Source organism: Amblyomma mixtum, chromosome 1 (assembly GCF_055824585.1).
Source record: "Amblyomma mixtum isolate Tamu chromosome 1, ASM5582458v1, whole genome shotgun sequence".
In the NCBI taxonomy this organism is placed as follows: Eukaryota; Metazoa; Arthropoda; class Arachnida; order Ixodida; family Ixodidae; genus Amblyomma; species Amblyomma mixtum.
The window spans coordinates 83967115-83992553 of NC_143012.1; the positions used below are offsets into that span (position 1 = coordinate 83967115).

At 49.2% G+C, this 25439-nt stretch overlaps 1 protein-coding gene across 2 annotated transcripts in view; it reads left to right on the plus strand.

Moving 5' to 3' along the window:
- Positions 1-25439, plus strand: part of Rab3 (RAS oncogene family member Rab3) — a 63876-nt gene that overhangs the window by 9129 nt on the left and 29308 nt on the right. The window contains exon 1 of one of the 2 annotated variants that reach the window (XM_089553623.1): positions 22115-22511. The exons of the other annotated variant lie outside the window; for it this stretch is intronic. The gene's annotated coding sequence lies outside the window, so the exon portion shown is untranslated. Of the gene's footprint in view, positions 1-22114; positions 22512-25439 lie in introns of those variants that run through there. 2 annotated transcript variants of the gene reach the window in all.

A 25439-nucleotide genomic window follows, 5' to 3' on the forward strand; every position in this document is an offset into this window, starting at 1 on the left:
TGGCATCAAACGATTCAGCGCGTTACGGAGCATAAGAGCACTAGTCAAACCAAAGCGTCGCTCATTACAGGGATTCGCACCGTCGACCTTTGGTTCCCCAAACAGTGACTTGTTGAAACCTCCAAAGTCCATTACGGCCAAACTAATTGACGTATGTCGTTCGAAGAGGTGTCAAACGATTTGTCTTCTTGCTGTATACGTTGTCATCATAAAAGTAGATATCCGGATATAACGAAAAAATTGTACCGGATATAGCGAAGATGGCTCATCATCATCAGCCTGACTACACCCACTTCAGGGCAGAAGCCTCTCCCATGTCTCTCCTTTGCCAGTTGCTGCCACCGTATCCCCGCAAACTTTTCAACCTCATCCGCCCGCCTAACTTTCTGCCGCCCCCTGCTACGCTTGCCTTCTCTTGGAAGCAGCGGTTATCTTGCCTTCGCATTACATGCCCTGCCCAAGCCCACTTCCTTTTGATTTCGACTGGGATGTCGTTTACCCGCGTTTGTTCCCTCACCCACTCCGTCCGCTTCCCGTCTCTTAACGTTACAACTATCATTTTCCTTTCCATAGCTCGCTGCGTTGTCCTTAACTTAAGCTGAACCCTCATTGAAGCTGAACCCTCTTTGTTATCCTCCACGTTTCAGCCCTGTACGTGAGCGAAGATGGCTAATGACGCAATATTCGTTCGGCACTGATAACACTCCATACTCATACGCTGCCTTGGCGTTTTTTTTTTTTTGTCCATCGCTGTCGGCATTGCAGCAGAGTCGGGCTGCGTGTATCTACGACAATGGCCCCTTCTGTTTTGTGTTCGCGTGGATTTTTTTTTTTTCTAGTACTCTTCGTCTTTTTTTTAAGTCGGAGAAAGTCTGAGCTGTAAGCGCCGAAGGAGTTCAACCAACTGTGAGTGGCGAACACCGTACTCCAGCAGCATGCCCGGTGCATAGCAGCACTTCGAAAACATAGCGAAAAAAGGACACTGACGACACAGAAGTGGACGGGACAGGTGCTAAATTGCAACTTCATTTTCGAGATGCCACCACGTCTAATGTATATAGAAGCCGATCACCACCATCAAGCGACGAGCATGCGCAAAGAGCACAATCAAGGTTACAGCGTGTGGAAAACAAGCAGCTAAGAAAAATTACGATAAAATAAGAAAAATAAAAACATAGTGCCGGGGGAAGAAACGAACAGAAAAGGGACATCGCGTACTGAAACTTAATTACTGCAAAAGTGCGCTCTTGAAGCTTGTCAAGGTTTAGAGCCAAACAAATAACGCGGCAAAAATGAGGAGATAAAAATAGATCGAGTGAAAGATGAAGGCAGTGTACAAGGCTCCAAGAAAGGCAGAGTGACAATGGGGAAATTACATTCATGAGCATGGCACGGGAAGTAAAAGATAACAGAACATTATGCCAAAAACACACAAGGGCTGTTAAACTATATATTGTAAAATGAAAAAAAAACCTTTAAAAGCTAGGAAATTGTAGTAAACTTTGCGCTATGTTTTCGAAGAACTGTTACCGACTAGCCCAAACCAAGCTACCGTTGCATAGCAGCAGCATCAGCAGCCTTCGTGCCCTATGTCGTGAATGCGTCATTCAACGCACTTTTCGCTTGAACAGAGCCGCTAAGCCGCGATCCTGTGTCGTCATCGGGTCATCGCGCGTCCGCGCCCCGTGTGTGCGTCACGGCGCAGGTGGCCGGTCATAAAAAAAAAAGTGAAACGAAGCAAGGCAGAGGGGAAAGGGAAGTGAAGTGGAAAAAACTCTCTTCCAAACGCGTGTGCGCTATGAAAACCTGTGGACGCGGCGGAGTTGATTGGATGTTTCACGCTCTTCGACGTAGCGTGACGTTTCTCGCGACGTCACGGTCGCGGTTCTCGCGGGCGTTGACGTCGTCTGCGGCGCTCGGACCCGCCGTGGAAAAAGAAGGGACAAATGAGAAAAAAAAAAATCGAACGAGCGAGCGGAAGCCCGAGAAGTGTGTGTGTGTGTGTGTGGGGGGGGGGGGGGGGGGGGCGTGTCCTTTGTTGTTTGAAAATTTCGAGAGGAGCCGAAAATAGCGACTGTGCTTAGAGCGTTATACGTGTCCCAAGCTGCTGCTGCTGCCGAGCTGTTTGCACAGTTTGCGTCCTAGAGTGCGCTGTGCGGAAAACAAGGCGGCCGTAGACAAAGGGGAAAAAATTTTTAAAAAGAAGAAAATTAAGAAGCAAGGCTGCGGCGGATTGTATGTAGTGCTTGACGTATAGCAGACGACAGCTCATGCACGATGCGTCATGCTTTGCCGTAGCGTGTGTGCGCATCATTCAGCTCTGCGTTGCGCGGATCGATTTTTGACTAATTGCGTGCTGCCTTCACACGTAATGCTGCCGACTAGTCCTCACTCTTTAAAGATATATACTATGCTGTGCGCTGTACTCCCAGGTACGTGTACAACAACAGGTACGTGTACAAGTACAACAGACCACTCGTATCACTGCATGTAACAGCATCTTTATGAACATATTACTTACAATGTATAAAATTGCACCCTTTTCTGTGAAAAATATTCTCTCGTTATGTGTTTTATTTTCTGTTATCTGTGTTTTTTTTTTCCCATGCTCATGTAATTACTTGAAAATAACAGTGTTTTTAATGTATGCCATTCCATTTGTATTCGCTTTGTACCTTCTTACTATATGCCCATCCTGTAAAAATCCCAATGGGATTGACAGTATGTGAAATAAATAAATAAATAAATTATTTACGTGCAATGTCGGTCGATGGTAGTACGCGCACGATTACGCATGTACGCGTTTGTTGCACTCGCACACGAATACGCTCATAGGGGAGTAAAGAAGGAGAAAGCTTTAGGGAGGGTGTATTACTAACTTTTTGCTCCTTCCTGTTTATAGTGTACGTTTCCTTTTAGCCAGAAAGCTTGCTGCTGCATGGAGGAGTTTGTGCGTTGCGCCACGGGTGGGTGAATTTGTGGCGTGGTTTTTAATGCGAATAGCTGGGGTTGAAGAAAATGGCTGGGGTTCAACCCCAGCCAAGAAAATTCTGAGAAGCTTGACCTTGAGGGCGATCGGAGCTGGTTACTGGCCGTGCCGGTAGATGGCGCCACAGGACCTGTGCACGAAAGTAGGAAGAGACGCCGGGATTGTGAAACATAGGGCATTATGGGGGTACAACAAATATGAAGTACTAGGAGGTATTTGGAAAGGAATAATGGTGCCAGGACTTACTTTCGGCAATGCGGTTCTGTGCTTAAGGGCAGAAGTTCAGTCGAGATTAGGCGTAAATCAGAGAGCTGTTGGAAGATTAGCACTAGGTGCCCACGGTAAAACCACAAACGAGGCAGTACAAGGAGATGTGGGCTAGACATCGTTCGAAGCACGGGAAGCTAAGAGTAAAATACTATATGAAGAACGCCTGAGGAAATTGGATAATAACAGGTGGGCAGCTAAGGTATTTAAATATTTATAGAGAAAGAGCGTTGACTCACAGTGCGGAAAAGAACTAGAAAACTAACCGGTAAGTATGCCGGTCATGAGGACGGAGAAAGAAAGAGCATTAAACGACAGGTTAAAAACGCGGAAGTTAAAAATTGGATTAATTCAATGGAAAAGAAGCATAGCGTAGAACTATATCGATACTGGAAAAGGCAGATCAGGAAAGAATTTTTCTATGATAACTCAAGAGGCAGTGCCCTACTTTTTGAAGCTAGGTCAGGGTGTCTTATAACGCGCAGCTACAAAAAGAAATTTAACGAAGAAGATGACACATGTGCAGTGTGTGGTAGATGTGCGGAAACAATTGAACACCTCATAATCAAATGTGATGGTATCCATAGGGATGTCGATGCAGGCACAGTCACTCTTCCGGAGGCCCTAGGGTCTAAAGATAACAATGGTCAGGTGAATAGATCAGCAGTGGAAGTTAGCAAAAAGCGATTGGAGGATTGGTGGCTGAAAAGCGGAGATGTGGCATAAGGTTAGAATTGTAGGAAACTGTAGGCAAAGATGATGGCGATTCTTAATGAGAATTGACAACACAGTTGAACAAAAAATGGCTGAGGCTTAACTTGGTTAAGCCTGGAGAATGCGAAGCATCATCGTGTCGCGTAATTTGGAGGCGCACAACCACAGCGACGGCGCGAGGTGGGCCCCCGTTTCTCCACTGTCGTGACGTCATCAAGTCACGTGGTGTGACGTCATGTATCACGTGATTTGGAGGCGAACAACCACAGCGACGGCGCGAGGTGGGCCCCCGTTTCTCCACTGTCGTGACGTCATCGTGTCACGTGGTGTGACGTCATGTATCACGTGATTTGGAGGCGAACAACCACAGCGACGGCGCGAGGTGGGCCCCCGTTTCTCCACTGTCGTGACGTCATCGTGTCACGTGGTGCGACGTCATGTATCACGTGATTTGGAGGCGCATAACCACGGTGAAGGGCTGAAGTGGTAGCTAAAGTAGTATGCTTCGCATAAAAGAAAGAAAGAAAAGCTGAGCATGGTGGCAATTGCCACCACCCCGTTTCAAAGGGGGCGCTCCTATCCATCCATCCATGCATCCACGTGCCACCGGGACTGCGCATGCGCCTCTTGGGCCTCCTTCGCGCCGCTCTGGTGGCGGCGCAGCTTCAAGGACTCTTGCTTGAATCGTTTCGATACCAGGCTAAACACATGCCTGAGCACGTCTTCTGGGTTTCACCGTATACTTTGAAACCCTACCACTTTTTTTTTTACTTGTTTTTCGTCAACTGTCTCCTGCACTGTTCCCCTTAATTCTGCCTTTTCTTCCCCCCACATCGCCCGTCCCGGATAGAGTTTTTAAATACGTAGGCTGGTATATTTGATTTTTCATGGACTATAGCTTTCTCTCTGACCTTCTGTAGCTGGTTTTATTTCGTCTCGTCTTTATCGTGCCGTTTTGCGCTTTGCGTTACATTATTGGCGCCTTCCTTCAAAGAAACCACTTGTAATCCTGAACAATCTTGCTCAGTCATCCGCCGTGTGTTATGTGTCTTACAATTTATGAGGTGCAGTACGTGAGTCAGATTGCGCATTGCAAACTTGTCGTCGGTCGTAAATAGAAAATGCAGCGTTGTTTAACCTTCGGCGTCAAAGGCCCCGTATTATGTTTTCTCAAAGGTGTGCTTATTTGACATTCTGTAGTCGGATACAACTCAAGAAAGAAGCGGCTTTTCCTCCCCGTCAAAGGACTCCCCTTCCAGCCAATGGCGTCGGCCGATTCTCATGAGCCTGCTAGCCTGACAATGCAGGGAGAGAGAGAGAGAGAGACTCTTTAATGAAATGCAGAGAATTTAGCCGGCGTTTAAAAATCGCTGGCATGCTACTCTGCGTAGGAAGGGGAATTTTGGGAGAAAAAGACAGAAGGAGAGCAGCGTGGAAGAGGTAAAAAAAAAAAAACCCGAAGATAAAATGCGGCCATGAAATGGGTACTAAGGATGCAATGGCGAGTATTGATGTAACCTATGGAATGATGGAGCGCATAGTCCGACAAATGGGCTGACGAAGTTCATGAAGAATGCATGAAGGTAACGTGCAAGTGAATTTAGAGCTTATCAAGATGTCCAATGTCTTTTAAATATGTAAAAAGAAAGTGCATTGCAAGTCTCTGTTGCCTGAAGCAGGCTAAGGGACCTAAAACTTTGTCCATTGTTAGGGGCACTGGGCAGAGCTTCTGCATGCAATGTTCATAGTACGCACGCTCGTTAGCATACGCAGGGCACACAAGTAGGATATGTTCCACAGTTTCTATAGAGGCACAATTGTCACAATGCGGACTGTTCGTTTGTCCAAAACGGTATCGCAAGCCGTTTGTATATGCAGAATTCAGACGAAGTCGGTGATAAAGTGTTTCCAGTTGTCGAGGAATTCTGGGTGAGAGTCTTGATCTAAGATGGGTCGATTGAGTGAAGAAATTGGTACTGATGTGTCGGCAAACTCCAAAGCCGATACGTTTCTTCGTAAGCAAAACTTTCAGCCATTTGGGACGCATCCGATTTCGTGAAAAAAGTTCGAATGTATCTCCGATGTTGATGGCCCTTACGGGCCGCTTCATCTGCTTTTTCATTAGCCAGAATGCCACAGTGAGCAGGTACCCACTGAAATGTTATGCAGTGGCCTGCGGCAATAGCTAAATGATGTATATACCCGATGTCGAGGGAAACTGGCTGGTGATTCGTTTTCTTCAGCAGGTTGGCCAGGATCTGCAGAGATGCTTTTGAATCGGTGAAGATATCCAACGGCCGGCGGTTCGGCGCAGGATGTAAGAAACAGCTTCCTTAATGCCGTGAAGCTCAGCTGTCGTAGAGGATGTCCTCCGCTGCAGCCGGTAAGAAAGGGCATGGTCTGTTGAGGGCACATAAAGGCCACAAGAAGAGGTTTCTTTAGTAGTTGAACCATCGCTGAAGATATGGATGTGCTGCGTATATTCCTCCGTTAAGTAGGCGAGAGTAGTTTGCAGAAGCGCTGCCTGTGGCATGCGGCTCTTTGCATTCACACCTGGAACAAACTTCTTCACCTTTAGAGGAGAGAGTGTCCATGGAGGAAAGGCCATAGGTAGTAGCTTCTGTGGCTGATTAATAGTAGGAAGGGGCAGGAGATGTACTGCCTGGCCAAAGCTAGAGTTGCTGTGAGTTAGATGGACGCGGTGTAGGAAGTGTTTCTTCCCTTGCAGGACATGGCGGAGATGGGTACGCATAGTTTCCTGGGCGGCAATCACCTCTAGTGGGAGACATCCTGCCTCCGCTACTGTTCCTGACGCAGAGGAACCTTTTGGGAGGCCAAGGCATATTCGCAGGCAGTTGTTCCGTGCGGCATTGAGAGTCTTATTGCTAGATGTAGATAATCTTTGAAGCACTGGTAGACAGTAGCGCAAGGTTCCTTCAACGTAGGCTTTTTCAAGCAGAAGCATTGATCGGCAGTTGCTACCCCACCTTGTTCCCGCCATGAACCTGAACACTTGCGATGCTGCAGTAATCCTCTGGCGGAGTTTTTTTATCTGAGGTGACCATGACAGATTGTAGTCGATTACAACACCCAGGAATCGCTGAGATCGTACATATGGCAGCGATCGTCCGCCTAGGAGCAGCGGATATCGGGTCATCGTTTTTCTTGTAAACGCCATTGCAACACTCTTTTCTGGCGATAGACGGAGACCTCTGGAAGCCAGGTACATCGAAATGTGCAATAGCGCTCTCTGAAGACGTTGCTGGGTAATATAGCGCGAACGTGATGCGGTCCAGATGCAGATATCATCAGCATAAATTGTTATACGGACCCCTCGCGGAAGGTTTCTTCTTATGTGAATAAGGACAATATTGAACAAGAGAGGGCTGAGCACCGCTCCCTGTGGTACGCCCCTCTCCACTGCGTGAAAGCGTGTTGGACCGTCTGGAGTGGACATAAAAATTTGCCGTTCTTTTAAATAATGCCCAATCCACTTGTGTAGCCTTCCTCCAAGGCCAAGACTGCCAAAGGCTGCGAGAATTGCATGGTGAAAGACAGAGTCAAAGGCGGCCTTGATGTCTAGGAAAACGGCTGTCGGGATGTACCCAGCATGAAGGTACTCCTCAAGTGATGAGACGAGGGAGATGATATTGTCAGTCGCCGACCTGTTTTGACGGAACCCATTCATTTCTTGGGGGAACTCATTTCGGCTTTCTAGGATAGAAAATTATGCGCTGGAAATTGACTATCCCCTTTCGTCTGCCACACCCTGCACTGTTACGCTAGCAGGGTCGAGAATCGGCCGACGCCATTGGCTGGAAGGGGGTCCTTTGACGGGGGAAAGCCGCTTTTTTTCTTGAGTTGTATCCAGCTATGGCAAGGTAATCCGTAAGCCTAGACTCGCTTAATGACGGAGTTTAAAATGTGGACATGCGACGCGAAGTGGACATGTTTTTTGGGCGTATGTCTGACCCGACAGGACGCCTTCGTTCAGACAAGAGCCGTTCACGACCGAGTCCACACCTGGCTGCCGAAGGTGACAGGGAGCGAAAGATTTGTTTAAACGATGACTCAGGGTGCGCGTGAAGCCTATCATTTGCATATTCAATCAGCTCCTGGAACCATGCAGCGTTTGCGGGGCCGTATTCGAGGCTTACTGCTGGTTCTGGGGAAAAGAAAGGCGCAGTAAACGTCTCACTCCCTGTAGACACCTCAGCCGTGCCGTGAGGGAAGGGTACGAAGGAAGTTGTGAGAGAACGAAGAGTGAGACCGTAATGGAAGGGGGTGGTGGTGGAAACATTCATTGCCAAGCAATGCAGAGGGTACAAACCCTGCCTCCCCTTACGTGGCAGGAGGCAACCTTTACGGGGTTGTCCTTACTATTTATTTATTTATTTATTTATTTATTTATTTATTTATTTATTTATTTAAACATACTGCAGGCCCTTTTCGGGTCCATGCAGGAGTGTTTACAATGCGTCATTGTGATCAAACAGAGTAAAAACAAAAATTCAAAAATACAGAGATGTTCTCTGATCCAAACACAAAAAGCATAGAAGAGAATTAAAGAGAAAAGTCAATTTTCCCGATATAATTAAGGACTAATTTCATGGACCTCACCGCATCTTCAGGCAATTTATTCCAATATGACATAGCATCTGGAAACAGGGACTTGTGGATATTTACACTGCTGACTGGTTGACGCAGTGTTTTACTATGGTTAGTTCTAGACTAGTGTTTGAAAGGCGGGATAAGTATTTCGAATTTGTTATTTTGAAGTGGCTGTGGAGAAGTTGGAACAAAAACTTTAATCTTGAAATGATTCTTCGCTGTGACAGGCTCTGTAAATTTGATTGAATTACTAGACTGATACCGCTAGTTTGGCGTGAATACTTTGAATAGACAAACCTTACTGCCTAAAGGGCAAAGGACAGTCCGTGGAGGGCTATCCGCTTCAAGGCGTCGGTAATTATCCGGTCAGCAGCAGCGGAGCTGGCCAGGAGAGTCTCCCAGTGTGACTCCGCCGTGGTTGGGGATGGAGGGTGTGGGAAGGTGGGGCATCTGAGAAGGGTATGAATAAAGTCTCCCAGTTTCCCGCAGAGCTTAAAGGAGGAAAGGAACTGATCGGGGTAGCGGGCATGAAGACGAATAGGGTAGGGAGCAGCACGGGTCTGGAGTCGACGCCAGTGGGAGGCCTGGGTTAGGGTTAGAGAGCCGGCGGTGCGTAAAGGCTCCCGTAATACTGTGACATCGCTACAGAACCGCAAGGAGACGATACGCTCCTAACAGGGGCGATAGCTTGACAGGGAGCGGTCGGTGGCCTGGACACAGCTGCAGACAAACACATATACCCTGACCAAAACATACTAAAATCCACCCCTCCGTATATGAGGACACACATTTCCTATGCAGGCAGACACCCACCCTCTATCACGCCACATGTTATTGCCAAAAGCAAACGGCGGTGGTAAACATATAACGAACCCCAACACGGAGCATTGGGAGGCTGCGGTGTCCAGCCCTGAAGTCGACCATCTGCTCCAGCTGGTCGAACGAACTCGCCAAGCAGCAGAAGATGTGAGACAGATACTGCGCCATTTCCGTTCCTCAAAAACCAATTTACCCTGGACCGAAGGTGCCAACCATGGAGACTCCAAGCATCTTCGCCTCGACTTAGAGCGATGTTTCTCAATCAATCAATAAATCAATCAATCAATCAATCAATCGCACAACACACGGTCGTCTTTGCGTTTCGTCTCCATCGCAACTCGGCCGCGGCTTTGATCCCCCGTGTGAGCAGCCGAACTCCGTAATCACTGAGCCACCGCGGCGGGTCTTGGAACCTTGCACGGCGTGCTGCTACCTCATCATCATCATCAGCCTGACTACGCCCACCGCAGGGCAACGGCCTCTCCCATGTGTCTCCAATTAACCCTGTCCTTTGCCAGTTGCGGCCACCGTATCCCCGCAAGCTCCTTAATCTCATCCCCCCACCCAACTTTCTGCCGCCCCCTGCTACGCCTGCCTTCCCTTGGAATCCACTCCGTTACCCTTGAGGACCACCGGTTATCTTGCCTTCTCATTACATTCCCTGCCCAAGCCCACTTCTACCTACCTACCTACCGTGCCCTATAGTTATAACTGCAGTCATAGTTATAAATATAGTAATAGTTATAAGCCCACTTCTACCTACCTACCTACCGTGCTCTGCAGTTATAATCCCCGCGGCGTGCCCGGGGAGGAGTGTGTCGAGAGCGGTGTTCTTGGCGCTCGAGTGGAAGGCGGCGGCGTGTCTTGCGTGGGCGTCGACGACGCTCGGTTGCCGTCGGCGGCGGCGGCAGCTGTCGGGCTCCATAACCATCGATCACAGCTTTCACAGCAGACAGGGCGGAGGGCACCACTCTCCGGCTCTTCGGCGCGTTCGCGGCCGATCGGGTGGCGATGCGTATACGTGGGCACGGACGTGCTGGACACATCTAAGCCTCAGTTGGACTGAGGATGCTAAGACAGCTCACCCGTTACCGTACCTTAGCTGTACAGTCTTTGTCAAAAGTAACCAGGCTTCATGGTTTGCTTCTAGCTTCTATAGTGGAGCCCTTGTGGCTTTCCTAAAGGTCAAAATGTGTTGGAAGGTATGAAGACCGCCAGTCGTTCCCTTTAACGACCATTTCAGCTTCAGGGAAGCTGGAAGGGCTCCACTGTACGAGCTAGAAGCAAACCATGCAGCCTGGTTACTTTTGACAAAGACTGTACATGTCGCAGTGTGTAGGGGTGGAACGTTAGTGCGACTGAAGCAAGGATGAAAAGTTTGGCAGCGGTCCAAGTCTGCCGAACCGAGATTTCGCGTAGCGAGCGCGCAGCCCCGGTTTATATACCCCATACCCTGGCGTCACAACTGTAAGTTGAATCACGTGACACCACGCGTTAACCACGTGGCTTCTTACCGCCCTCTACCGACAGCTTGAAAAATCAGAGGTCAAGGTCGAAGTTTCAAGGTCAAAGGTGGTCCACTAAGTGGACCGCACGTGGTTAGGTGTATGAGCATAGCAACACTAGCCATGACTTATCTCAAGGTCGTTTCAAGGTCATTCTCAGCTATAATAGTGTAGCTTTCGCTACAAAATTTCTTCTGAAGGTGCGGGGAAGTGGACCCACATTCTAAACAGAGAGGAGTGTAAAGAGAGTAAGCTCACACCCTTTATAAAAGGGGGTGCCTTTTTACTCCCATATAGGCGTATTTATGTTTAGAGTGGGACTTGCAGATTGCGAGTCGAGCACACAACCCATTGTCCACAAAACTTTTTTTTTCTTTAATGCTTAGGCCTTCAATGCCTTTCTTTAATGCCGTAGGTGAACCTAGTATATGTGTTGCCTTACGAATGCATGCTGATGAGTAAGTGCATTAGAAAGTAACAGATAAAATAAGAATGAGATAAAGATAAAAGAAAAATAAATAACAGTGCTTTCGCTTTCAAAGCACGTAAGCAGTCTTATTAAGTGCCCTCCGCAAATTGTTTTTATTCGTCCAAAAATGCATATACGGTCTGCATATTTGTACAGGACCTGATGGATTTGTACTTGAAAGGCAAAACCGTAGGGTGGGAATGGGAGACGCGAGGCAGATGTGTTGGCGCCTGCCCTGCCTTATCGAATGCCTTATCGAACAGTGCAGGCGTCGCTGACCGTGACAGTTTCGCATTCCTCCGAGATTAGGCGAGAGTGTCGAACCATGGCCGAGTGCTAGCCTTTATAAAAATCGTGTATAGACAGTCTGCAGACTTCTTATGGACTCTATTGCCTTCCGATAGGTATTTTTTTCTATTCATAGTCTACAGACTCTCTATAGATTAGTCTAATTAAAGTGTATTGCCATAAATCTATAGATTATCTATAGACTGTCTGTAGCATTTGTACTGCCTATAGACTCTTCTCTAGGATTTGTCTATGGAGAGTCTATAGACTTTATAGACAGAAGTCTATGGACAGTATAAAAATCTACTAAAAGTGCATGGCCATAAATCTATAGATTGTCTATAGACTGTCTGTAGCATTTTTGCTGCCTATAGACTGTTCTCTAGGATTAGTCTATAAAAAGTCTATAGACTTTATAGGCAGGCAGAAGTCTATGGACAGTCTATAGACTGTCTATAGATAAGTCTATTAAAGGTGTATGGCCATAAATCTATAGGCTGTCTATAGCACTTGTATTGCCTATGGACTGTTCTCTAGGATTTGTGTATAGAGAGTCTATAGACTTTATAGACAGAAGTCTATGGACAGTCTATAGACTGTCTAAAAATTTTTGTAAGGGCTCGCCGGTCGCACTGCGCAGCCGAGCGCGCTCCCCAGCGTCTCTCGCGGCAAATCTTACAGCAGTCGCCAATGCCTGGGCTGCGGACAAGGCAGCAGCAGCTGTTTGTATTTGCATACATAAAAAAAAAAGACACTCGCCAAGCGTTTCGCAGAAATGACCCAACTTACAGCGGGACGGGCACACACGCGAAAACAGCTGCACGTCTACGGTGACTGACGCGGGCATCTCAGTCGAGGCGTCCTCTGTGAAAGTGGTCGTGATTGACCGGCGGAGCTGATTCCTGAATCAGTCAGTCAGTCGGTTGTACATGGGCTGTCAAAAGTTTACGGACGCGGCTTGGCGAAGATTCGTTTCCGTTCAGGGCGCAATACTGTTTAGACAGCTAATTTTGGTGGTATGTTTTTTTTCTCTATAGTGATGCGGAAGACACTACTATGCATGAATTACAACGGGGTATTCGCCCTCGACCGCTAAATAATTTATAATCGAATTTTTCTGTCATGCTGTTTCGGTTTCAGTTTCAACAGCCGAACGGTGACTGTGACGTCAAAGAGAGGTTATAGGTCACGTGAGGAACGGAAAAACTACGATGTAATCGCTGCTTCATCGTTTTAATTCGCTACAGTGTTGATCCTCAAGTGCCTGAATGATAACAAGTTCAAGTTTATTTTCCTTTCGAATGTAGAAGCACCGATTATATTTCAGTTTTTCATGCCTCACGTGACCTATAACCTATATAAAAAGATCAAAATGCTCAGACAGCGTATGAGTATCGAGCGTCATTAGCCATCTTCGCTGTATCCGGCAAAATTTTTTCGTTATATCGGGATGTCTACTTTTTTTGATGCCAACCTATACAGCGCAAGAAGACAAATCGTTTGACACCACTTCGAATGTCCTACGTCAATTAGTTTGGACGTAATGGACGGTTGAAGATTCAAGAAGCCACGGTTTGGGGAACTAAATGTCGTCGGTGCGAGTCCCTATGATGCGCTACGCGTTGATTCGACTAGTAATCTTATGCTCCGTAACGCGCCAAATCTTTTGATACCACTGCGAACATTCTAGGCCAATTGGGTGGCCCACAATATGCGTACCACTGGTACCACCCACTGGTCCCACTTGAATGGCCTTGCGATACTAATACGACCTTGAGTAAAACGAGGATGAGTGCTATATCTAAACCTCACGTTGCTCACATATAAAACTAATTTTTGTGACCACTGAAAAGGACATTGGTTTTCCAGTATACTCAACTCGCTTACGCCCGGTAAATTATTTGAATTTTTTTTGGTTTCGACGACAGTGGAATGCCATCGGGCTGAAAGCCCTGCTGCCTGGTTTTCGGGGTTGTCCACCTGTCGTAGCAGTGACCCCGAAAGGCCATTAACCTAGCAGTAAATTGTATTAATATGTCAGGCCTAAGTGTATATATGTGTCAAGTTTTCCGGCTTTTGAAACGTCCTGGGCGAAACTTTACGTGGGCGTCACTGTTCCTGTGGCGTATAAAGGAAAAATGAATAACCGCCTACCTTGCACCTGCTGGTCGTCCCCACAGCATGTGCGGTTTGTAAGGGAAAAAAAAAAGAAACAAGGACGCCTTCTGTTCGTTCCCCCGCGCCGAGTTGTGGCTTTATGTATGAAGAGCTTTGATCGTCCAATCGCGAGCTGTAATTGTCGTTGCGTGTTTTATTATTATTTTTTTGTTCGTCGTGATTTCAGTCGCACTACGCCCTTGCTTCCACATGTGCAGCAACCGCCGTGCTGCATTGTGTTTTAAAGTACGGGAGCAGAAATGGAGCGTCCCTGGTCGCTGCCGGAGGTGACGTAGCGTGACGTCATAACCCGCGCCAGCTGCCCTCGGCCGTCCCTCAGTGGAGCCTTTGTGAAAGTATATTTATGTTCGGGGAATCCATCCAGATGCGGTCCATTCCAGTCGAGAGAGTAATTACTCGTAGCATCCGCACGGGTCGTACAGCTTTCTCAGAAACTTCATAGTTGAAGAGACGTTCGTCCTGATGCGGGGTTCGAACCCGGGACCACCGCCTATCCGGGACAATTGCTCTACCGACTGAGCCAGCCCAGGACGACTAGTAGCAGCTTTAAGGGGGCCGTCTTCGTTAGCGTGGAGCTGTAGGCGCCCATGTATTTGCGAGCTAGACAGTATTCTGGAAGCCAGTATCATAGGACAGTTCGTAGAAGGTAAAGTTTCGGAGAACACTGCGGCCTGTCGGTCTAGGCGAGGCGGCCTAACCTTCCCGCGTAAACGGAACGTGGCGAGGTAGGAGGCTCGGGCCTTTTATCAAGTGTGAGCTTGAGAACAAGTGCAGTATTTGCGTCTTGCCTGGAAGGTCTGGAAGTTTTATGCAAGGCATATTGACGATCATGCCGTGCGTCGCGAGATATGTGCCAAGAAGTGAAACGTGCAAGATTGTAATCAATGCGGAAAGCTGGGTTAGTTGGTGTGTAATCATTAATTCAAAGACTAGCGCATAAGACTAGGACACAGACACAGAAAAAGACAGGACAAGCGCTAAACGACCAGTTGTTCGTTTAGCGCTTGTCCTGTCTCTTTCTATGTGTCCTAGTTTTATGCGCTAGTCTTTGAATTATTGGTGCAGGATTGTTGCGGTGGTCTTTGTGCGCAGGCGCGAGATTAGCCTTACAGTGGTCTGTCGTGTCGGCAGTTGCTCCTTCTGAGTCACTTAATTGGAAGGCTCTATCTCTGCCACTGACCCATAAAGGCCAGTGAAACGACCTGAGTTGAAAGATGACACGATGCTCACACATCTCGCAGAAAGCAGGTAGGCAGGAAAACGAAACTGTAACGCTCGGCTCACGTTGGCATAGCGGAGCAGCGAAAGAGGGCTGAGGCGCAGCGCTCGCGACCGCAGGACTGGGATGTTCCCCTTCTATCGGGATGAGGGACCAATCAAATAGCGAGGGCCTCACACGTAGCGGGCGCGGTGCGGTTCCACGGAGCGTCACCTGCGCCATACGAAGTGTCAAGTGTGCGCATAGTAGCTAGCGCCATCTGTGGCTTGCTGCCGCCAACATGAACTGCGCATGTGCAGTAGGGCTGGCGGTTTGTTTTCAACCAGTGGAGCTGGAAGAGGAGAGGCACGCATGCGCAGAGCGACCATGTGAAAAAGGACTGTGGTCGGCTTCCGCGGCGCGCATGGCGCTTACTATACATTACCGGGGCGATTGTGACCACCTGATCTGCGCTATCAACTTGTTTGTTTAAAATATCCGGTTATCTTGTCACGGGTCCTCCAACGTATGTGCGGAAGAGTATAAAGGCGGGGGTACGCCGTTTTGACGGATGGGAATGAGCCTGTCAAAGCTCCTTGGGGAGCAGGGCATCACAGTTGTGTGTAGTGACGTGAAGTTGGTCGTGCAGTACTGAAGTTGTCTTCTTCGTGTTTTCGTCAGCCTTGTCAGGAGGCAGGCGCAGTACAGCTGCGCGGCATAATGGTAGCACTCCCGGACGGAGCCAAACCCGGAAAGGCACGTCTTCCGGGTTCAAAAAAAGAAAGAAAGAACGGCAGGCTATCGCCATAACGACACGCAGGAAATGTTGCGTGGCAATTAGTGCAACGGTCGCCCAGAACAACGAGAGCGCGAAGAAATCTGCGGCGGGCCTCTCAATTTCGAGAGCGATATGGGGAAGACCCGCGACGAGGTCACTCTGGGGTCTGGAGAGTGTGGAGACGCGTGGACACAATATTACGCTCCCGTCGTCGCTGGCCGCACAAGCGTGCACGCAGCAAGTTCCCCCCGCCCCCCTCCGGCCGCGATATCTTTTCGGTCAACACAGCCGTCTCCCTCGGAGACGCGCAAACGCTGGCTAGGCCGCGCCGAAGCCTGTACGCGTGATTTAATTAGCGCCCCGGGGCAGCAAGCGGTGGGCCCGGAGTTTATCTTCTCGTCGCCTGCCTTTTCCGCGCCCTCCTCCCGGCTAACCACCTCTTTATACGGGGGCGCTGCGCATGGCGGCGCCACGGTCGCGTTTTGTTCCGCCAATCACGGGACGCCTTTTTCCGGTCACGTGGTGTCGCGCTGGCGCGCGCGTCTCGCAGTTCTCGTCTGCTCCTGTTTTCGTGCCGTCGGGACGCGGAGTGCGTGAGCGAGTTTTATAGCCTTCACGTTCGTTTCTTCGAATCTTTTTTTTTTCCTCGTTCCTTTCCCCGAGCGGTCTGGTCGTTGCTGCCGTTTCGTCACGCACGCGCCAGCCTTCCCAATTACGGGGCGCCGGTTGCGTCACGTGCCGAACGCGAATTCGCGTCGTCTGCAGTGCTTGCGTGTGTGTGTGCGCGCGCGCTTTTGCATCGGCCGTATTATGTTGTGAGTGGCGCAGAATGCGTTCGTCGTACGACGGCTGTTGCGTCACGGGACCGAAGAAGCGTGGCGAATGGAAGTGGGCGTGTAGTCGTCCCCCACGTCGCGATGTTACATCGCGACTGCGTCAGTGTAGCTGCGGGACTGTATCCTCCGCCGGCACGCGATTGCGGATAACGGAGTTTTGCCGCGTTTATGCGCTGCTAGAGAGATGCTGCTACGGCGGTCCTAAGTAGCGTTAGCTTAGGAAGGGCCGCCGTAATTTATAGCCTTGGTTACTGGGAACGCTGTGAACGGACGGCCTTGGCTGGTAAGGACGTTCATTTATTTGTTTTCTTTCCTGTTTATCACAATAATAATGACGTTGCAGCGAGATTGATTGGGGGGGGAGGGGGGGGTGCTTACATGAGCACTGCAGACTGTGCGTCACTCCCTGTGACGTACTGCCCCGGCTATAGGAATGCTGAGCACGATTCGGCGATCAAACCTCTCGAGTGGATTGCCTTGCGGAAATTAAGAAAGTACTTTATACATATGTTAGCACATGCCGGTGATGCGTTTGCGTAGGAATCCAGGAAACCCATAAGTGTTCTCTGCACGCGATCGCACCTAACTAAACTTAACTCTGCCGCGTCCGTCACTTACGATCCGAGAAACACGGGCATATCGCAGAATTCAATTACAATTACTCTTATTATTTTAAAGGGCTAGCGAATGTTATGTCCAGCAGGACTGGGCGATTAGTGTCGGGGGTTGAAAAATTGTAGCGGACACCTAAGGGTGTGACGCGATTGCGTAATGGGTCAATTCCCGCATATGCAGAAGGTCAATTTTCTTCACATTCATTGATCCCTGGGAGTCCTGGTACTCGTCCTGGCGCAGTGGTGCTGCGGTCAAGCGGTAGGCCTTGTGCGACCCAGGTTGTTCTTCCCGAGCGACCAGTCATTAGAGAGTTTTAGTATTGCGGGCTTTGCGTAATTGCGTGCATAGCGGAATAGCGGGATCAGACTGCGCATGCGCAGAACGCTAACGGGGAAATAGCGTTAGCGTACGCACGCAATTTTCAGAATTTAGCGGTGCGGCTTTTGCGTGTTTAGCGTGAAAACATGGCGGCGTCCCTCCAAGCGAGAGCCGCCCGCTTCAGCCGATTCAGCAGTCCTTGCGATTCCGGTCGGCACGTTTACCGGCAACTACGGGTGTAGTTGCTTTTCGCTATGACTTACCTTGCTTCGACGATAAAGTATAAGCTGCCATTCAGTCCAGTTTTTGAGCTACGCTCTCGATTCTGGAGCGCGCAAGCCTAATGGGACCTCCAGCTGCACTGCTACCGTCTGCAACTGCCCGAAAGGCAGCCGAAACCTAGCACAAACTTCCGGAACGAAACAAAAATAGATATGGATCTTTTTCGAAGTGTTTTATGGACTTAAATGATGTAAAGCGAGTTTAATTAAATTTCAAATAGTTTTTTTGACATTACACGTCATGTGATGGCAAACATTCTTGCTCGAACGGCTTGTAGTTAACATTGCCTTGACTAGATGGCGCCACTGCTTTACGTTTGTTTTTTTTTCATTTTATTTAAATTTCGGGGTCATTTTGCAGACGAAAATAAGCACTACAGTAATAATTCGTTTAAAAAACTCGTAAATATTATATTTTGGCAAGGTAGCGGCAGTGGCGTCCATTTTAGAAGGACCGTTAGCATCCATGTCAAGCAGGTGGCGTTTAACGTTTTCAGAATGCTATACTAAAACTGTCTGTGGGGATAAGTTGCTTGCGGCACGCTAACGTAATTTCCCTTATGTCCGCTATCACGCTAACGCTATACTAAAACTCTCTATTAACGGCCAGTTTGCTCACTATCCAAGCGGCGTTTACATGACGGGGTTGAGTTGGGGAGTTGAGTTGTAAACCGGTTACTGGATTCAGGAGTTGAGGGAGCGAGTCCAGTCAACTCCGCTTCAGCGGGTGCGTTGACTCGCTCGACCCCAACGGCAGATGGCATGTAAACCGGATCGAGTGGAAGAGAGGGAGGGGAGAGGATAAATGGGAGCCTGTTTTTCGCCTGCGCCATCGCGCCTCCGAGACAGTGGTACGGGCCGCTATCTTGGAGGCTGCCACTGCCCTCTCCCGCTGCGCTGCTCGACGCCTGGTGTCGCTGCAGTTGGACCGGTCTCGACTCGCTAAAACCGAGTTCATGTTAACACGCAGTGGTCGAGTTGGGCTGACCTTGCTCAACTCGATCCCCTGACTCGACCCGCCGCTGTCAGGTTCATGCAAACGAGGCTCCAGTGGACAGGTTGGGATGACATCGCAAGGTTGCTCTCTGGGGACGACATACCCCGTATCCTCTCCGTTGGCTTTCGCATGCTCAAAAAAAAAAACCGTGTGTTGTAATTAGCGAGCAGCGTTAACCTTCGCCATAAAGTATGTGCGTCGCGAGCATTTTCGCAAAAGTCGCTTAGAACTCCGCTTGTTCACAGTAGTTCTAACTAAATAACTCCTTTGACGCGCATTTTGGCGTATTAGGCCTGGCTGTAAATATTATTTGATTTAATCACAACCTCTACTTTGGCGGTGTGCCAGTGATGAGACCATGTGGTGCACACTGTAGTGCTGCGTTGTGGATAACAGGGTGCTCGGTGGGAGCCTTTTTGGAACTGTTGTCATTTTATCTTAAAGCTACTGTTGTTGAATGGCAAGGCATACTGTTTACTCAGAAATCGGGGGTATGTATTGGGTCAAAAGTGCCTCCGGTATATTGAGTTATATTTTTCTTAGTTTTGTCGATAAGGCCATTGGAAGTATTTTGGGGTCCCGAAGAAAACGGGTCTTCAGGTATGTAGATGACTATCTTCTTTATGTTGAGAGCGGTCACTTCCAGGGACAGATAGACAGCATTTTGACGATTTTTGAGGATTGCGGACAAGGCTTAAAATTCACCTTTGGAACACCGCAAAGAAAAGAAGTACACTTTCTTAATATAAGATTGGTTTTAAAGCCAGACCATGTTTGCAGGTCTTTCTTTCAGAGGTCAATGAAGCCCTTGCTCAGTTACCGTTCTGGTCATTCCAAGATAGTCAAATGTGGTACAGCTGTTTCTTGTTTAGGTTCTGCGATTAACAAGTCATGCGTGCATGCTATCAGTCAGAGTTTTATTCAACAAGTTCAGAGGCTGAGGTCGGCAGGCTTTCCGGATGATGCTATAATACTGGCACGCAATAAAATACTTAAAAAGATCAAGTCCTCTTGTGGGCACGAGACGCCAGAACCAGGTAAAAAAGAAATTTGCTGTCGTGCCCTACGTTCACCAGTTGTCCAACCGTTTAAAGCAGGTAGGCCGCAGATATGGGGTAGATGTACTTTTTTCTGCACCTAATAAGCTGGGCAAAATTTGCGCAATTGTTGATAGGGAAAGCAGAGAATAAAAACAAAAAAAGAGTGTGAAGTAAATCATGACTTAAATTTCGTCCCTTGTGCCAAGGGTGTGGTGTACAGTGTTCCCTTCACGTGCGGAAAGAACTAGTATAATATAGGCCAGACGGGAAGGTGCCTGAATACCCGCTTACGTGAACACAGCACCTCTTTAAAGGGGCCCCTTCCTCAAACCTAGCCTTGCACAACAAAGAATGTCGTCATAACACCTCCGCGCCTGCTGCCATGTACTCCACTTTTTAACGACACAAAGGTCTTGTACAATCACAAATATAGACTGACTAGGGAAATCAGCGAGGCATTTCATATTCACAAAAACTTCGACACATGCCTAAGCACCCCATCCGTCCTCGTTCATGACTGTGAACTATTGTATCTTCACTACCTTGACTGATGTTGACATCTTATCAGTGTTGTTGGTGTAGGTCATGCGTGCTCCTGGTTGATAGGAGGGTACATTTTATATGTTCCTTTTCAATAGACCTTCGGCTGCTAGCCAGCGCCTGTCCCGTCTTCTTCTCTCGTGTCCCTGTTGTTGCGCTGTTTTCTTCAAGTATGTACCAACTCGCCATTTTATTAAACAGTGTATGAATCTTCGTCTTTCTTTCCTCCTACGTGTTACCGTATAACCCAGTGGGCTTTCAATGGGGGTGACTAGATTTTTGACGCAACTCCGTTCGGATTACATTGCCCCTTGCGACTGTGACCTCCCAGTGCTTAGTTTCAGAATGCGACAACAAATTTATTGGCGGCATGTCCCTGTGTGACTTTAATTAGTGAGTAAAAACAAAGCGACGAGCGGATATACCGGGTGTCCCAGCTAAATGTAACCAAACTTTTAAAAAAGGCGAAGTGTCCTAGTCCAGTGAAACCAACTCAGGGTTGTTCATAGTCGCGTGGCCTAGTCTTGAGTATTTTTTTCTCTCTTCAAAGTTAATTCATTAGTTAAGTTTAATTACCTAACTTTTTAATTATTGACTTCAGGAAGAAAGTGTCAATGCAAAAGTTTTAGATCACCTCGAAAAACCGCTAGCAGTGCTGTTTCCGTCAATTTACGATTTACGTAGCTTCATTTATTGGCCTTAAAAGAAAGTTGTCACGTGACCAGCTGCTCGCTCACTTCTCTGCCCCAATGTGCACCCAAAGTCTCATCGAGGAGAGGACTTCAGAAAAAAACGGATTTTATGCTTTAAGGCGCGTCTTGGGACGTTGAAGTGGCACAGTTGTCATGTGGACGCTTTTTCTTATTGTGCGGGTTTTTTTAAAGGCCGGTAATAAAGCTACTTTACGTAAATATTACTTTGCTGCAAATGTCGCAGTAAGCTGTTTCTCAAAGCGATCTACAACTTCTCCATTGACACTTTGTTCCTCAAGTCAGTAAATAAAAAGTTAGTTAATTGAGCTTGGCTAATTAGTCAACCTTGAAGAACGAAAAAAATACTGCAGACTAGGTCACGCCACTCTAAACAACCCTCATTGGATCTCAGACGGCTAGGACACCCCGTGTTTTTTAAAAGCTTGGTTACATTTAGCTGGGACACCTGGTATAGTTGATAGATTATCGGGGGAAGCAAGCAGTCTGGAACTTGACGAACGAGAGATCGAAAACACTGTACGAGTTTCCTGCATTGGGCCGTTTGTTTTCCCGTAATGAAGAAGAAAGGGAAAGAGAGTCTGTGTGTCAAGGCGCTGCCGGAACGAAGTGTAGAGCCGTGTTTTCTGTCTCGGGGAAGTTTGTGTACCGAGGAAACAGAGCGAGGGGAAAAAGGAGGTCAAGGACTGGCTCGTAGGATGTGGTCGGGACAGCGCGTGGGAGTCCGGGCGGTCGTCATTAGGGAGGAGCCTTCACCATCCTACACACTCAATCCACGAAAGGAAGAACTATGTTTCGGCGTCCCATCAATCTCCCGGGAAGAGCTCCTCGTAGTTACTCGGTAGGACGTCAGGGGGCGCCACCGTACGGGTCGCGCTCCCGGCGTGTCGGTGGCGCCGCCTCGTGGACTCGGCGCGAACCTGCCTTCTGCACTCGGCACCGTGCGCTCGTCCGTGCGTCGCGTCGCGGCGGGTCGGTGGTGGTCGACGCGGCGAGTTTCTCTGAAGCCGGTGCGGCGCTCCGCCGAGCTCCTGCGTCTCTCCGCCTCGCCCCTGCGACGAACTCGTCGGCGGTGCTCGAGCCGTGCGTGCGCTCATCTTCTAAACAGAGGTCGTGGCCTGCAGCTTAGTGTGGCCGCGGTGTGTTGTGTACTTTGAAGGAGTGAGGGCAAGCAGCCAGTGCTCATCGGCACCCACGGCCGCTAGTAGTGCCCTGCGGCGAAGCGTGAACGCTCTCTCCTCCCCGCTGTGCGGCCGTTCGTTGTAGTGAGGAAAGGCCTCGCCGACGACGCATCGGCCGTCGCCAAGTGCCGTCGGAATCAGGGTAACACAACACGTTCGGGCGTCGATCGATAGAAGGCAAGTCAGTCGCCGCCAGCGACGACGACCATGGAGGTTTCCCCCCCCCCCCCTTTCCCCCCCGCAATCTTTTTTTTTTCCAGTCTATTTTCGTCTGCTGTTTCTCTCTAGCATTCGTAGCCGTCTCGGAAGCTTCCAGCCTCGAATTGCCCGTTTTGGGGTGTTTCGGAGGCCCAGACGTGGTCTTTAGAATTCCTTACTCATTTTTTTTTCTTCCCCCGTGGCGCCCAACCTGACCCCGTGACCTCGCGCTGCTCTCTCGCAACGCCTTCGCGCCGTGCGGCGAAGCCTAGCTCCCCCCTCTCCGCTCCTTGGCAATTACCGTGCGGTGAAGCTTCCCTTTCGGGAGCCGCCGCCGCGTCTGCCGCTCAGGTGTGCTCCCCCCGCGCGCTGCTGCGGCAGCGTGGTGGCAGCGAGGTCTATCGGCGCTGCAGCGATGTGGCCGCGCTGTTTTATCGGGCGCCTCGACTCGCGACTTGTTTTCGGCGGCTCTCGGGTCTCGCTTTGTCGACTGACCGTGAGCTTTTTGGAAAGCGCGCTACTACGAGTGGCGTTGGTTTTCTTGTTTTTAATTTTATTATACCGTGCGCCGGTGATTTGTAGTTGCGTGTGCGAAGTGTTCGTTGGCACTCTCTACAGCTTCCCCGACGTCCTAAGGATTCTGGCTTCTTAGATTTAGTCGTGCGACTTTAGGAATACTTTGGCTCTTCCGTTGAGCCGTGTATTTGTGCCGTTTCGATGGGAACCGGCGGCGCGACCCCGCTGACGAAAGGTCGCCCATAAGCCTCACCTGGAAAAGCAGGGGGACGTGAGTGAATATGGGGGCTTTACCCCAGGGCTTTGATTGACGGAAGAAGTTTTTTTTTCTTCGGTGGAATCGGCCGTCATATCCTCCCTCATGTGAGGCGGTGAAATCGGCCACTGTGTAGGCATGAACGAGTGCGGAGTTTTGGTTTCGCAATCAGTCGGGCACCCGTGCTAGGCCTTCTTCGCTACAGGAGGCTGCGCGCAAAAAATGTGAACGACGGTGACCCTTTCCGATTTGACCTCGATAACTGCCGCTTCTTTTTTTCATCCACCCGGTTGACATCACTTTGTGGGTGATACATTCCGCGGTGTAATGGTTGGGCTTCCTGAAAGTTCCCGGCGTCACCTCGTGTGCGAGGAGCGATTATGCGCGCACTGCTGTAGGACCGGCAACTGTAGAACAAATTTTACGGGGCAAAGCAGATAGGAGGAAAGAAATATGTATTTCCCCTGACCATTCCAGCACATCACTAATTAGGAAGTGGCTGTTAGCTCTACCAGACCTCCATCCCTCCCCCTTTCATGATTTTTATTGTATTTGTTTGCCTTGTATTGTTCACTCCCTCGTGTAATGTCTCAGCGTGAGAACCCTGAGGAATGAAACAAATGAGTGCACTTACATGACCGAGGAAGGCACAGCCGCAGGACGTCCACTCTAGGTCCCACATGCCCCCCATAGCCCAAACCCACCAGGGCAGTGGGCATAGCTTTGAGTGCCGGATGGGCACGGGATTTTTTTGCTGACCAACATGACCATGGAAGGCACGTCCCACTTATCCCTTATAGCCCAAACCCACCAGGGCAGTGTGGCACAGCTTTGAGTGCCGGGTGGACACGGAATTTTTTTCCCGACCAACATGACCGTGGAAGACACATCCCCAGCACGTCCACACTACGTCCCTCATAGCCCAAACCTACCAGGGCAATGTGGCATAGCTTTGAGGGCCGGGTGGACACGTTATTTTTTTTCCGACCGACATGACCATGGAAGGCACATCCCCAGCACGTTCACTCTGCGTACCACTTGTCCCTCATAGCCCAATTCCACCAGGGCAGTGTGAATTGGGCACCAGGAGATGACGAATTTCTTCAGTTGCGATATACTGCAACAACGACGCTACATGTCTACTTTCGGAGATAATGCCGCAGTACGATTGTCGCTGTGATATAAAAGAAATTTCACTTGTAGGATTGTTCCCGGCCGCGGCTGCCGAATTTCGATGGAGGCGGAATTCTAGAGGCCCGTGTACTGTGCGATGTCAGTGCACGTTAAAGAACCCCGGGTGGTCGAAATTTCCGGAGCCCTCCACTACGGCGTCCCTCATATATCCTGAGTCGCTTTGGGACGTTAAACCCCCCATAAACCTACTGGTAGGATTGTGAAAAAAAGTTGTATTCGTTTTTAAAGAAGCCGCCATGCATTCCTTTGCTGCTTGCCATCACGCACCTCCCCCTTTCTCTCTCTCTCTCTCTCCCCTCCCCGCCCCCGTGACGTACAGGGTCGGAATTTACGGTATCCCCGAAACTCAAAATATCTGTACGGGGTTAGAAGATTCTTCTAACCTCTGAGAACCTTGATAGCTTTATCAGCATCCTAAGTGCCAGGATATGCCGATGAAAAGCAAACCCTGTGACCTGGTAAACTTTGTCCAAACCTGTACGTATTTCGCGCTGTCCCATTTTGCTACCCTTGACGTTTGTGCGTTACGGATGGAGACCTTTTCTTACGGTCTCAGTCTACCGTCTGTGCCATTCTGCTATAACGAGGGAGCGGCGCTTCAGCGCTAAATTCGTTCTCGCTCACGCGACAGGCAGTGCCTTTGCCGAAGTCTGCTTCCCAGAGAAGATTCCAGGGTATACTTTTGCTATTCTTTGTGGCCGTAACCCTGAGCACTGTACACTTGAACCGTTGTGTGCGAACGGGCGACTGCCACTGTCTTCTTAATTGGGTGTTGTTGTTGTTAGCCTTTGAAAAGGTGGCACATACCCACACTGGGGGATCGGCCAGGCATCGGGTGGAGGCTGGTATGACAACCGCATGCGCATATTGTCGCGATAGCGCGGAGCTTGTAGCATCCGGAGCAAAGCTCTCCATGCTACTGCCGAGGCCATTTGGGACGC